Below are 14,032 nucleotides of genomic sequence, written 5' to 3'. Positions count from 1 at the left end.
CACAATGATGTCATCCATTGACGTGTCGACTCCTTCCAGATGTTCATAGATCATGTGTAACGTCTTGTGATACACCTCAGGTGCTGAAGCAATGCCAAATGGCAGTCACCGGAATCTGTACCTGCCAAATGGGCTGTTGAACGTGCACAGTTTTGAACTTGCTTCAACCAGCTTCAGTTGCCAAAATCCTGATGAAGCGTCTAGCTTGCTAAAGTACTTCGCTTTTGCAAACTGTGACATTATCTCTTCTCTTGTAGGTAGTTTGGAATGTTCTCTCTTTATTGCTCTATTCAGATCTCTAGGATCCATGCAAACTCTGAGCTTTCCAATCTTTTTCTCCACAATAACAAACCCACTCCGTTGGTTCATCGATCTTTTCAATCACTTCCAGGTTTTCCATCCTGTCCAACTCGGCTTTCAGTGGCTTCTGTAGAGCAAATGGTACTTTGCGGCATGGATGAATGACTGGTGTTACACTTTCATTGACTTTGATTGTGTGTTCTCCAGCAAGGCAACCAAGTCCCTGAAATAGGTCACCATATTCCTTCATCAACTCATTATAGTCCATGTCATCATCCGTTTCCACAACGAGCACTCTTTTCACTAGGTTCAGACTGTCACAGTCATGTAACCCTAGTATAGGCTGCACAGTCTTCGGCACCACACTGAATGTTAGCCTGTGCTCCTTGTCTTTGTGTGTTACTTTAACCATGCATTTTCCTTTCACAGGTATTTCTGCACCTGAGTATCCACTCACTTTCACCTTTGTTGCATGTATTTTAGGTCTAGGTCTGATTTTCTTGAACTCTGCTTCTGATATCACATTCACTTGAGCTCCAGTATCCAGCTTGACTTTCATGAGTGTGTCATTCACTTTGAGTGTCATTATCCAGTCCTTTTCACCTGTCTTATTGTCTGTCACTGCAGCTACATAGAGTTCCTCTGTGTCTTCTTCATCCACAGTATGGACTGTACTTTGTTTCGGGGTTTGAGCTTTGCAGCACCCAGCATAATGGTTATTTTTGTTACAATTATTGCATCTTTTCCCATATGCTGGACATTTTTTAGGAGGATGTTGCATTCCGCAGCGACCACAAGTCTTTTCTTTTCTGTCCCTGTTTGCTGGCGATTTCAATTGCAGTTTCACAGTCTTGTTCTTTTCCCTGTGCTTCTCCAGCAGGAGTCGGGCGGCGTGTATGGCGTCAGTTGTTCCACATCCCTTTACGAAACCGCAATGGTTGGGGGTGACATTGACAATTTCCCGAAGACGTGCATCGATGACTCTTTCGAATATTTTCGTCGTGTGACATAGTAGGCGGATAGGACAATAATTTGAGCATTCGGCTACATCCCCTTTGTTCTTCCATATGGGTATGGTAATGCTAGTTGTCCAGATCTTCGGGACTTCCCCTGTGCTGACAATGTTGTTAAACACTTCTATCAGGATGGTCGTTCCCGGTCGCCCGAGAAGCTTCCAGACTTCAGTTGGGATATCGTCTGGTCCGGTTGTTTTTCCATTTTTCATCTTCTTGACGGCCGTTTCCACTTTAGCGGGTGTAATAGGCGGGACTGGTCCGGGTACTGGCTTATAATTGGAGGGTGGGAGAATTCTTTGTTACTGATCTCTGAGAAGTAGTTGCTCCAATGCCTTAGTATGGTTGGCGGATCTCGGAGGACCTGGTGGTTATTGTCCTTGATGCATTTGACTTGACCAATATCTTGCGCTGAGCGGTGGCGCGCCTTCGCGAGGTGGTAGATCTTGTTCACTCCTTCTGGTGTATTCAGGTCGGCGTATAGTTGGTCGTAGTGGGCTGATTTCGCTTTTGCTACTGCTCTCTTTGCTGCCGATTTGCTAGTTTTGTACTGCTGGTAATCAGAGTCTGCCAGTGTTTGACGCCATTTTCTTTTAGCAGCATAGTGCTTTTTTCCCAATTATTTTGTTAAAAGTCAGGTCAAGGCTCCAAAAGCCCAAAGGGTGGCTGCTCACAGCAGTTTTTGTTTGCTACATGGATCATTTTACTTCAGCAGGGTGTCTTTTCTTTTGTTATATTTCTTTAAGAGTTCAAAATATGTTAATTACATAAATAAAATGTAATTTTCTCTGTAGCACTTCATGGATTTCACAAGCAATAGACCTTAGCTGTTCACACAAAGCATAAAGGTAAAAAACAATATATACAGTGTTATCTTCATTTTAGATGTCAAAAAGTATTTGCGGCTCCCAGTGTTTTCTTTTGCGTGGAAATCGCGTCCTAATGGCTCTTTGGGTGTTAAAGGTTGCTGACCCCTGGTCTATAGTATGCAAAATTATGATTACCATTAACAAAAGAAATAAAAACTGGGACAACTTTACAGGGTTCGTACGGGTGCTTGAAATCCTGGAAAGTGCTTGAATTCTAATGTCCTCTTTTCAAGGTTTGGAAAGTGCTTGAATTTCAGATGTGGTGCTTAAAAGTGCTTGAAAATGTAACTGTATTTCATTCACAATAAATAGCTATCTGATTGAATAGTTTTCTTATCAGATAGAGAAATTAAAATGAGTTGCAAAAAGCAAAAGCAAAATTTCCCGCCTGGGCTGCCTTGCGTCTGTTTCAATATGTGACCCCGCCCCAGACAGTCGGGGATGAGTGCGCTAACATATCTGTAGGCTGCTGTTTTAATGCTTTTAATGATGGAAAACAACAATGGCGGAGTTTGCGCTCTCTGGTCGCATGATAGGTGAGTCCTAGTAAATAATTTTCCAGTACGCCTACGTTACACATGCTATTTAAAAAAAAAAAAAAAAAAATTATTATTGTTTTGCTAGCTGTCAAACTCGCTGCAGAAATGAGTGAAATGCACTGAGTGTGATGCAGTATGGCAGCGCTATTACGGAATATTACTTAGCAATAATATGAGTTAATTTACTCAAGTGAAAGCTTTAAACATTAGCCCGATACATAACTAGCTAATGCCGGGCTCACACTGTGCGATTTTTTCAGTCGCGCGATTCAGCTCCTGCTCAAACTGTACGATTGACTCGCAGGGGTTAGAAGTTCATAGGTCACGATGCAGGGTCTCACACTATACGGCCCGATGCTCTGATGCGACCTGAGTGCTCAAACTGTGCGTTCATAAAATGAAGGTTATAACAGAAATTCTGCCGCTGGCTCTGCCTCTCTGTCTTTCACTCACACAGACACGCACACCACCACCATCAACTTTATGAAAAACATTGATCAGGCAGCTGTGATTGAGCAGCAGTGTAGATCCAACTATTTTCACGGTTGTTGTGGTCGTGATAATTTTGTGAGGCCACATAGAAAAGGCTCGGGTGAGCTTTCCAAAGTTCTACAAGTTGTGCCTCCATCGCTTGTGTCCAGATCACACGCTGCACTGCCGTGCTGCGCCGTCTTTTTCGCTGACATTTGTGTTTGCGCGTGCGCAGTGTGAGAAGCTGCAGTGACACCCTCACGACGGTCGCGAGGATTTCAAACAGGTTTGAAATCCTCCCGACCAAGCGATTGATGATCGGGAGCTGGTCGTGAGGTGTTAATCGCTTCTCGTTACCCCACGTACACTACACGATACACGAGGCACGATGAAGGACAAACTCGGGCCGATTGCCAAAACGGTCGCACGACTCAAAAATCGGCTCAAAATGGGTCAAAAATCGCACAGTGTGAGCCCGGCATTACGTAAGGCTTTCTGATTAACCCTCTGGGGTCGACGGACCCAGAGTCTCCATTTCAACTTGGGTCGAATGTGCGGACTTCAAGCTATATACCAGTTTTAATTGTGTTGATAGGTACAACAGTGGCGTTTACTCCGGGAAGAAACGGTAAAAACGGCATTTTTTATGGAGAGCGCTAGCAAAGACGCTTTGCTTGTGAGTGAAAAAAGAAAAAACACTCCTTCCCTATTGGTGGAAAAATGTACCATGTCGACCAATCAAAAAATGATACGGCAACATGTGATATTTGGTTGTTGGGAAGACAGAGAGCGAGTGAGCGATAAAGAGAGAGAGAGAGTTTTGATACGAGATTTGTGACGTTTATCGTGTTTGGAGTCTCAAGTTAGTGTGTTATCTTGTGTCGTTAGTGTGTAGTGTAGTCGTTTTGTTTTGTGTGCCAGTTCTACTAGTGAACGTTACAGTTGCTGCAAAAAAGCCACCAAAGGCAGATTGCAGTGTAAACGCTGAGAGACACACCTGCTGTCAGACCTGCAGGATTCATCCCTGTGCTGTTCTCATCTGTGTTATAGTGGACACTAACTATTTTTTGGAGTTGCATAAATAATTTGTGTGCCTTCTTATTTGACGAAGAGCACCTGATTGTTCTGTAAATAGTTTTGAATGGTTATATAAAAAACGTCTGAGCCTTGGCTGCATTTTTAGGTAAATAGTACCAATGTAACTTTGTTGTTTGCAAAACTTGTTCATATTTTTTAAAAATGTCCAATTTCTATTTGCATTTCAAGTTATGAAAATGATTCGTTAAACATGCTTGTGGGTTTTACAGTCAAAAATACCACTTTCTACTTGTATTTTAAATTTTGTCTGAATTTAGATAAATTGTGATGACCCATTATGTCAAAATGAGTAAATAACAGTTTGGCAAGATAAACAGTTTTTAAAGGTGAAATATAGAGGCCAAATCAAAAGTAGTCGAAAACGGCCAATTATACCCTGGACCCCAGAGGGTTAAAGGCTAGAAGCAAAGTTGTCACCAAGTACTGTTTATATTTGTGTGTATTGCTGCAGGTTTTTGAGTATTAATTTGGTGCCTTTGGGTGAAATAATGGTAATATGAGGGACTGATCCATATGGTCACAAAGAATAGCCACTTGTTTCTTTGCTACCAAGGTTCCCCGGCTTTCATTCAAAATGTGTTTATCGCCACCTACACATTAAACTACTTAAACAGTCAGTGCTGTTCTCCATGCCTGTCTGACATGATGTTATTAGCACAAACACTTTAAAGGTGATCATTTAGGACTTTAGCAATAATACAGACAACAATCTAGTTGGCAATAAACAGTTTTATTGGGAATTAACTTAAAAAACAAACAAACATCTGTCTCCTATTTTTTTGTCACACAGGAAAGAAGCATCAATATCTGATCAGAAGACTTATTTCTTTATTTTTCATTTTTCTTTATTATTTTTTTTCAACAGGAGAAGAATATCTGTAGCAAGTTGATTTGTTCACATTTGGACATCTTAATTTTTAAGTGAAATGTGCATTTTGAGTTTATACACTATGTATATAAGGTGACCGTTCCTTTTGCAGTATTTTTGTGTGGTGCGTTTTCCTATGTCTGAACAAAAGGGGAGCTAAGGTGTCTTTTCACATGGTCTTACTGAGGTGATGCGAATTGAAACAGGCATTCTTTTTTTGGCGGGGGGGGGGGGGCGTGCTGGAAAAGCTTAAAAACGGATCTTGAAAGTGCTTAAAAAGTGCTTGAATTTGACCCTGAAAAAAGCGTACGAACCCTGACTTTAATAAACATTTTATATTTTTACAAGTTTGCAAATGATATTTTTTAACAGCTCCTCCTAAGCCAAATGTGACCCTGCAGCCATCCCGGACGCAGATACACAGCGGTGAGACAGTCACTGTCAGATGTGAGATTCAGGGAGGTGAAGGAGCTCAGTGGACGTATGAATGGAGACAAGGCCAGTTAAACATACATCATATATCCAGTGAATTCAGAATCAGCAGCGCTGCTGAGTCTGACGGTGGAGAATACAGCTGTCGGGGTAGAAGAAGCTCTTCCTGGACAGAGTGGAGTGACATCATCACATTGAGAGTAACAGGTAAGTTGGACACATTTCACTCATTTTAATTCCCAAAACACAAAAAATACTTTAAACAAAGTACTTTTAGTTTCGTATCAAAAGTCGTGTAAAACAGTTGTGACATTTTTATAAAAATATTCAGTCGTCACTCAAGAGTCAAACATCCAGAAACGAAAAAAAAAGATGTTTGTTACATGAAAAAAATAAATGCAGATGTCGTTGTCCCAGCTTCCTCATGTCTATGGCTGCAAACGCAGAGTTTGCAGACCAAATCAAACACCTCACATCACATCACATGGGATTACACCTGTCCCACTGTTACACTGACTCCCAGCGTGTTTTCAAACTGATTTCAGGATTTAATTATTTGCTTTTCATTTCATTTATTTATTTATTTCACACTTGGTACAACAGTTCAAACAAAGGTCCTTCATGGCCTGGAGTCTGAAATGGAGTCAGTCACTTCCTTTTAGTTCCTTTAAGTTATATTTTCACGAGACGAATTCTCCAGTTTTACTCAACATGTTAATATTCTTTTAACTGTGTTGCTGTTAAAGAGAGTAAAAAGTTGTGAAATTTATAGTTTGAAAAGTCTTCATGTTGTCATTATTGTCACATCCTGTCTTTGGGGACTAGTCTGTTCTTCTGTTTCTCTTTCTGACAGCAGGATTACTTGGAGAGATGGAAATAGAAAAATAGAAGAACTTCAGTTTTGTTGTGTCTACTTTAAGATTGTGAGATTAAGGATCGACCTTGACAGAGTAACCTCTTCAAGAGCCTATCTAATCCTGGGATTTTAAAAGAAGTCTCTGCAAATCCTGTTTCTAGATTTAATCTAAAGTTTTTTTCTTATTAAACTTATTAACGTTCTGGTTATCCACACTGATTTGCTTATACACCTCAAACATCGTACCTTAGTGATAGTAAATTAAACTTAAGACAACTCGTAAAAAAAATCAGTAACTTTTTTTAATATAAATAAAAGATAACTGTACAAAGTAAATACTGATACATTTTACTAAAAATGTTGTTGTCACGGCTGCTGAGGCGAGCTGTGTGGTGTTGGAGGAAAAGGACCCAAAATGCAGGCAAAAGACTGATGATATGAGTGAACCTTTATTTACAAAGTGGCAGAGTGACAAAAACAGATAATGAGGCATGAGAAGCAACTAAAGGGCAAACCTGAAATGATAACAAAATGCAGTGACACGCAGTGACACGCAGTGACACGCAGTGACACGCAGTGACACGCAGTGACACGCAGACCAACACACCATGAAACGCAGACGAGCCGACAAAGAGGACAGACCAACCACTATATATACACACACAGGTAATCAAGTAATGACACACAGGAGGGAAGCACAGCTGATCCTAATTCACAAGACGACATGAAGACACAAGCTGACACAGTGATAACAGGCACAGACCTTCAAAGTAAAACAGGAAATTCACAAACACAAACTCAGGGATACGAACAAAGCACCGGGGGAATGACACAGGAAATAAATCTAGAACTGGAAACAGAATGAAACCTACATACTAATAAAGATAACCATGAAGAAAGTAAACATCAGATCAGCTAATAATAATAAATATAATGCCAAACACAAAACCCTGGGTCAACAACCCAGCACCATGAAAGTTGTGTTCAGTTTGAAAGCTATAAATTGTTTTATTGTGACTTTGATTTGGTGTTCAGTCTTCAAACTGTTTGTCTGTGAATCAGCCTTTTTGCAGTGACTCTACTCTTATGTTATAAACAGCAGAGTTTTTATGTTTCTCTTCTAACTGGATCATTCTTATGTGAACAGTTCCCATTAAGCCCACTGTGACCCTGCAGCCATCCTGGCCTCAGATATACAGCGGTGAGACAGTCACTGTCAGATGTGAGATTCAGGGAGGTGAAGGAGCTCAGTGGACGTATGAATGGAGAGCAGCCAAGTTAAACACACCTCCAACATCCAGTGAATACAGAATCACAGTTACTGAGTCTGACAGTGGAGGATACATCTGCAGGGGCACAAGGAACTATTTCTCAACACAGTGGAGTGATACCATCACACTGATTGTATCATGTAAGTTGGAGATGTTTCGTCTGGATTATCTGTTTTATCAAAATCAGTAAGAATCTGTTTTTCTTGCAGCTTTGTAGCTGTTTCATTTGTGCTGCTCAGTAAAATATTTTTCTTTTATTCTGATAACCAAAAACATCAAGAGCAGCTTTTTATTCACAGTGAAGAGAACAAAACATATCAGAGTAACTTCTCTGCTGTGCAGCTCTAATACATGAAGTGCAGAACAAATGCTGAACCTGTTTCAGCTGCTCCACCACATCCACTAAGAACAACAGTTACATCCATTGATTGCTCTTCTGTATTTGTGTTATTTTTGTTTTTATTACTATTTGTTGCACCATGTTATCTGTTTCTGAAATGAATCTTAGAGGTTTCAGGTTTCAGTTAAAGAGTCTGCTCTCATGAACAACACACACTGCATCTTTTCACTTAGTGAACTCTGTGCTGTGCTGGCATGTTATTAATTAAGGTTAATTATATTTATTGAGTATATAAATTACTCATAATCATCTCACAGACATAACATTATGTACAGCTACTTTCAGTACCATTGATATTTATTTAGTTTTTTCTCTAATTGATCTTTCTGAGTTAACTTCAGTAATTACTTCCTCCAAACCATCGATGTGTCTTTTAGACCCCAAACCTACAAAACGTTTCAAAGAATTTCTACCATTAAAACCATTAATCAAATATCACTCACATATATTCCACTGATTTTATTGTGTATCACAGAATTTAACTAAACTAGAAGAGTTCAGTGTAAGTTCAGATCTCCTAGGTGTGGATCACCATCGAGGTTCAACAGTCTCAGGTTTCAGTTCCGAGATCTGCACTCGGCTAATAAACCTGATCTGTTGTGCAACACAAACACTGAAGTCTTATTTCCAGCATTCCTAACAGCTCAGCTGGAAATCACATCCAAACTGCTCCCTGTTATGGCCGCAGTGATGTTCACCGTGCTTATTATTGTGGTCTAAAGACATCTGTGCACATCGACAGGAAATGTCAGCTTCCACAGCAAAAGAATATAAAACACACTTACAAGGTCTCATCTTAGCTATCAGAGGCTTCAACAGCAGATTTAGTAAAGAACACAAGGACATAACATGCTAAGTACAATCAGATCATATTAACATGGGTTACTTTCTCATTATGGATGAATTAACTCAGTCAGACTTCAAATTAATGATAGTAAGTGAACAATGCATTTATTAATTACTTTTAAATACTCAAAAGTAAGTACAAAAAAAATTGCTGTGCGGATTAAAAAAGTATTTCAGAGTATTTTGTGTCACACACTTTGTTATAGCTTCACCAATAAAGTTTTGTGATATTTGATCATTCACATGTTTCCATCCAGTTCTTAAATTGTTCTGATTCAAACATTTACTTTTATGTTCTTGTTCTAAACTGAACTGCAGCTAAACCAAAGGCTCACCTGAGAGCTGATAGGACAGCTGTTCCAGTAGGGGGCAGTGTGACCCTGACCTGCTCTGTGAAGCCGTCATCATCTGGATGGAAATACTACTGGTACAGAGATGGGAAATCTTATAAACCTGTGACAAATGGACAAATCAGTGTCTCAGAGGGAGGACTCTACAGCTGCAGAGGAGGAAGAGGAGAACATGTTTACTACACAGAGGACAGCAAGTACGTCAGGATTGACACAACTGGTGAGTTTAAATGTAACTTCCCACAAGCACTACATCTGATGGTAACTGAACCTTTTGTCTTTCATGTGTTTTTATTGTACTTTCTTGAACATTAACAGTGTCAAACAGGCCTGTTGTGACTCTGTATCCAAACTGGTCTGAGATATACAGAGGAGAGACGATCACTGTCAGATGTGAGATCCATGGAGGAGACACTGAGTGGGATTATGAGTGGGAAACAAACAGCATCATAAAACCTCCAAATCAAAATGAATACAGGATTAGATCTGCTTCATCATCCAACAGTGGAAACTATCGCTGTAAGGGCAGAATGAAAAGTTCACAGCATAAAACAACAGAGTGGAGTGATTCAGTCACACTGACAGTTTCTGACAGTAAGTCATATTTGCTTTAAGCTGTTTGAACACTTTGTAAAATGTGTTTCTGTTCATATAGACTGAGATTATTATTCTTTGTATAAACTGAGCTCACTGTTCAGAGACTGTACTACATGTTCACTGAGAGAAAATCTTTGTTGAACAGATAAACCCCGTCCTGTCCTCACTGTGTCTCCATCATGGCTGAGTCCTGGAGCCTCAGTAACTCTGAACTGTCAGGTTGAACATCCGTCTGCAGGATGGAGCTTCTACTGGTATAAAGCTGTTCCTGATCTATCAGAGAAATCCTCCAGTTATGAGCTGCTACCTGATGGCAGTGGGACTGCACAGGACTCCTACATCATTCATGGACAGACACACACAGCAGGATATGTGTGCAGAGCTGGAAGAGGAGACCCAGAGTATCACACTGATCACAGTCAACCAAAGTTTGTCTGGTCTGCAGGTCAGTTTGTTTCTCTCTGTCCTTTCAATGAGCTCATGTTAGGTCATCATTTTTATTTACCAGGATTTAGACCATTAAAATCTCATCTCCATGACGACCATTGATGTCTGTGTACATTAAAACTCCCCAAAAGAAGAAGTGAACTGAATATTTTCCTTTCTCTCTGTGATCAAACTAAACTGAATTTCCTTGTTTCCTTTTCTTATTGCTCAATTTTATTTAATTTGATAACATGAAAAACAAAAGACATCTATGAGATTTTAAATGTTTTCTCTTTGAATACTTTTACTTTGATATTTAAACTCATGTTACTGTTTGTACTGATTATTTTTACTTAGTGCACAGACAGGATTTACACAGTTAAGACTCTTTGTTTAGTGCTCAGGTAGGTGTTCAGATAAAAAAGTCAAATATAGTTAATAAAGAAACAAAGATGTCAGCAGGCAGGTTAACAGCTCTGACAAATACAAGAAAAACACTGACTACAGATGGACGCTAGAAGAAGACGTCACAAATAACAGCTGCTGTTATTGTTCATTTAAATATATGTCACGGTGCTGGGTGCGTTGGACCCAGTATTTTGAGTTTATTATATTTTGGTTTAATTCTGCTTCATGGATTGTTTTCTTATTCTCTTGTAGTGATGATTATTATTAGTTTCTTGTTTCTGTTTATCTGTGCTTAAGGATTTGTGGTTTCATGTATTGTTTGAGTTCCATGTGTTATTTTCTGTCTCTGTGTCAAGTCTGCGTTCTTGTTTAGTAATTCATGTTTCCTGTTTTATTGTGAAAGTCTTTGTCTTATGTTAGTGTGTGCAGCTTGGTTCCCCCGTCTCGTTAGCCCTCATCTCTCCCAGCTGTGTCTCCCTTCTGTTGCCCATTCCCTCATTACTACCCTGTGTATTTAAGCCCTGTGTTTTCCTCAACCCAGTGTCGTGTCGTACCCTCAGATCCTGCCTGTGTGTTCCAGTTAGTGTTTTCATGTTTGGTTTCTGTTTTGTTGGTGCCAGCAATAAAGCTGTGGTTTTCAGTTACATTTCCGTCTCAGAGTCCTGCACTTGGATCCACATCTCCACCTGCCCGCACACAGAGCCCTGACAATATCCTTCAAAGGTTTTTAGTTTTGGTCCTGCTGCTGCAAAATATCTCACTGTAGAAGGAATCTGTGAAACAGACAATATCACAGAGTTATGACAGAAACATTACAGCAAATGACTGAAGTGTGTTCAGAGTGATCTGTATCAGGTGGATAATGCTGAGAGTGATGACTCAAAGCTCATGATGTCACATGACGTGTACCAAGCTCTACATGAGCTGCCAGCAGATAAAGCATGTGGGTTAGATCATCTTAAACATGTCAGTATTCGGCTCTCTGTGATATTTGAATCCTAACATCTGTGAGCTTTGTCTCTTCACTGCATGTTGTTTCCAGATGTTCATTCAGCAGCGTCTCTCACAGTGAGTCCTGACAGAGTGCAACACTTCACCTCTGACTCTGTCTCACTGACCTGTGAGGGAAACTTCACTGAGTGGAGAGTGAGGAAGTTCTCTGAGGACGGCCGACTGTACTCTGACTGTAGGAGAATGACTGGATCCACATGTAACATCAACACATCAGAGTCAGATACTGGAGTGTACTGGTGTGAGTCTGGATCAGGAGAGTTCAGCAGTGCAGTCAACATCACTGTACAGAGTATGTTATTATACATTTACTTCTTGGATCTGAGTGATTTAGACGTCACATGAACATTTGTCCCAGCTTTGCTGTTTGTGAAGTAATTCTATGTGGCAACACAAACAAAAATGAGAATTTCAGACAACTTCAGGCATCAAAATATTTGTGGTTGTTGGTCTAATTTCTCTCGATTCTTTCATAATCCAGTTTGTCATAATTTGCCAACAGTATTTTTTATTTTCTCTGTCAGAATAAAACTCAGAAAAGCTCAACATCTCTGTCGTCAGATTAGATGAACTTTCAATGTCTCAACAGAGAGAAATTTGGGAAACACGTCATGCGAAATAACACAAACATACAAAGATTTACAATTTCACCTTTAACCATTCAATAACGTCACCATCAATAATCTGACTCCTGCAGGGAACATCCCAACTATATTTCCAGTCCTCATAATCACTCAGAAAACCAGGTCTGCATGTAGATCAAGAGACACGACTCACAGCTTTTTCTCAAAGGTTTGCATCAGCTGGTCTGACTGAAACAATTGTGTGTGATTGTGTCACAGATGATGGTAATGGTCCTATCCTGGTGAGTCCTGTTCATCCTGTGACTGAGGGAGCTTCTGTTAGTCTGAGCTGCAGTTTGAAAACACAAAAAATACTTTCCAATGTGTTTTTCTATCACAATGACAAACTTATTCAAAATGATCCCCGAGGGGAGCTGAAGATCTCTGCAGTGTCAAAGTCTGATGAAGGTTTCTACAAGTGTCAGTACTCAGGAAGAGAGTCAGCACAGAGCTGGATGTCAGTTAAAGGTGAGCAGGATCAAAACATTTGATGTGTTTCTGTAAATGAGTTTCATGACTGAGAAATAACATCATATTATCTCTTTAAATGTTTGAAGCCACCTGAGTCTATTTTGTAAGAACTTTTATAAAACTATTATGTAATATCTCTATACTGTCAGGTTTAATATCGTTGGGATTCAGGACTCATGTGTGGGACTCAGGTGAAAACAGCAGAGGATGTAATCAGTCAGTTTCTTTATTCAAACAAAGGATAATTCATTTAACACAACAGATTGTGAGCTTCAACTTGGTCAACAAGAACAAAACATAAATGAACCTAAACTTAAGGAGTGAGTCCTACAAAAACATCTTAACTGAGGTGAGAGAGACAGGCCAGAGGAGCGGACATAACAGCGTGAGGGCGGCAGATCTGTGGGAGAGGAGAGAGCAGTTAGGGCAGGAAATCTGAGGGAATGTGACAAGACAGAGAGTGTTCATAAAGTGGCTGCAACAATGACTTACTTGGAGTCCAGACTAGGTGGGAGTAAAGGATGAAGGCAGAGGTCTGTGGAAACTGCTGAAGGGTGGGCAGGCAGGCAAGTGAGGAAGAGGCTCTGAGGGGGGCAGCAGTGGTGGTGAATAGGGGGGTAATGATCCAAGGTGGCAGGCGTCTGACTGGAGGTGAATGATGGCATGAAAACAAATCTTGAAGCAGGAAGTCACTGAAACAAGGGGAAAATCTGTTAGCATACAAATCTTATTTTCCTAGAAAGGATCCCAGCAGACCTGCCTGGTTACCTCACTGACGAGCTGCAGTCATGTTAACTATCCATTAACATTTGGCTTACATCCACCGAGGTCTTCAAGGTCAACTTTATGACTCAATAAAAATCCTTATAACACAGAAACTATGATTCTTACAAAGGTGCTGTGTCTTGTCAACATATAGAAAATACTGTATAAAGATTTAAAATATCATTTGTTTGACCTCTGACCTCAATTTTACTTTTCACATCTGCCTTTGTTGCCATGTTGAAACAAATCTGCCTTTGGACTTATTTGTCAACAGAGTGAGCTGCCTTAGCGGAGATTTGTGCTCTCAGAATGCTTCTTTTACATATTATTAATAATTAATTATTGTTTGTTGTTACAGTAACTGTGTCAGGAGCTGACAGCTCTTCATTTCCTGTGTGGTTGATGGTTGGACTGGTTT

General features: G+C 40.1%; 1 protein-coding gene across 1 annotated transcript in view; it reads left to right on the top strand.

The window, feature by feature from the left end:
• LOC109198185 (low affinity immunoglobulin gamma Fc region receptor II-b) overlaps window positions 1–14,032 on the top strand; it is a 997,390-nt gene that overhangs the window by 690,220 nt on the left and 293,138 nt on the right. The window lies entirely within an intron of this gene.

Source organism: Oreochromis niloticus, linkage group LG3 (assembly GCF_001858045.2).
Source record: "Oreochromis niloticus isolate F11D_XX linkage group LG3, O_niloticus_UMD_NMBU, whole genome shotgun sequence".
NCBI lineage: Eukaryota > Metazoa > Chordata > Actinopteri > Cichliformes > Cichlidae > Oreochromis > Oreochromis niloticus.
This window is presented reverse-complemented; position numbering and strand designations above follow the sequence as displayed.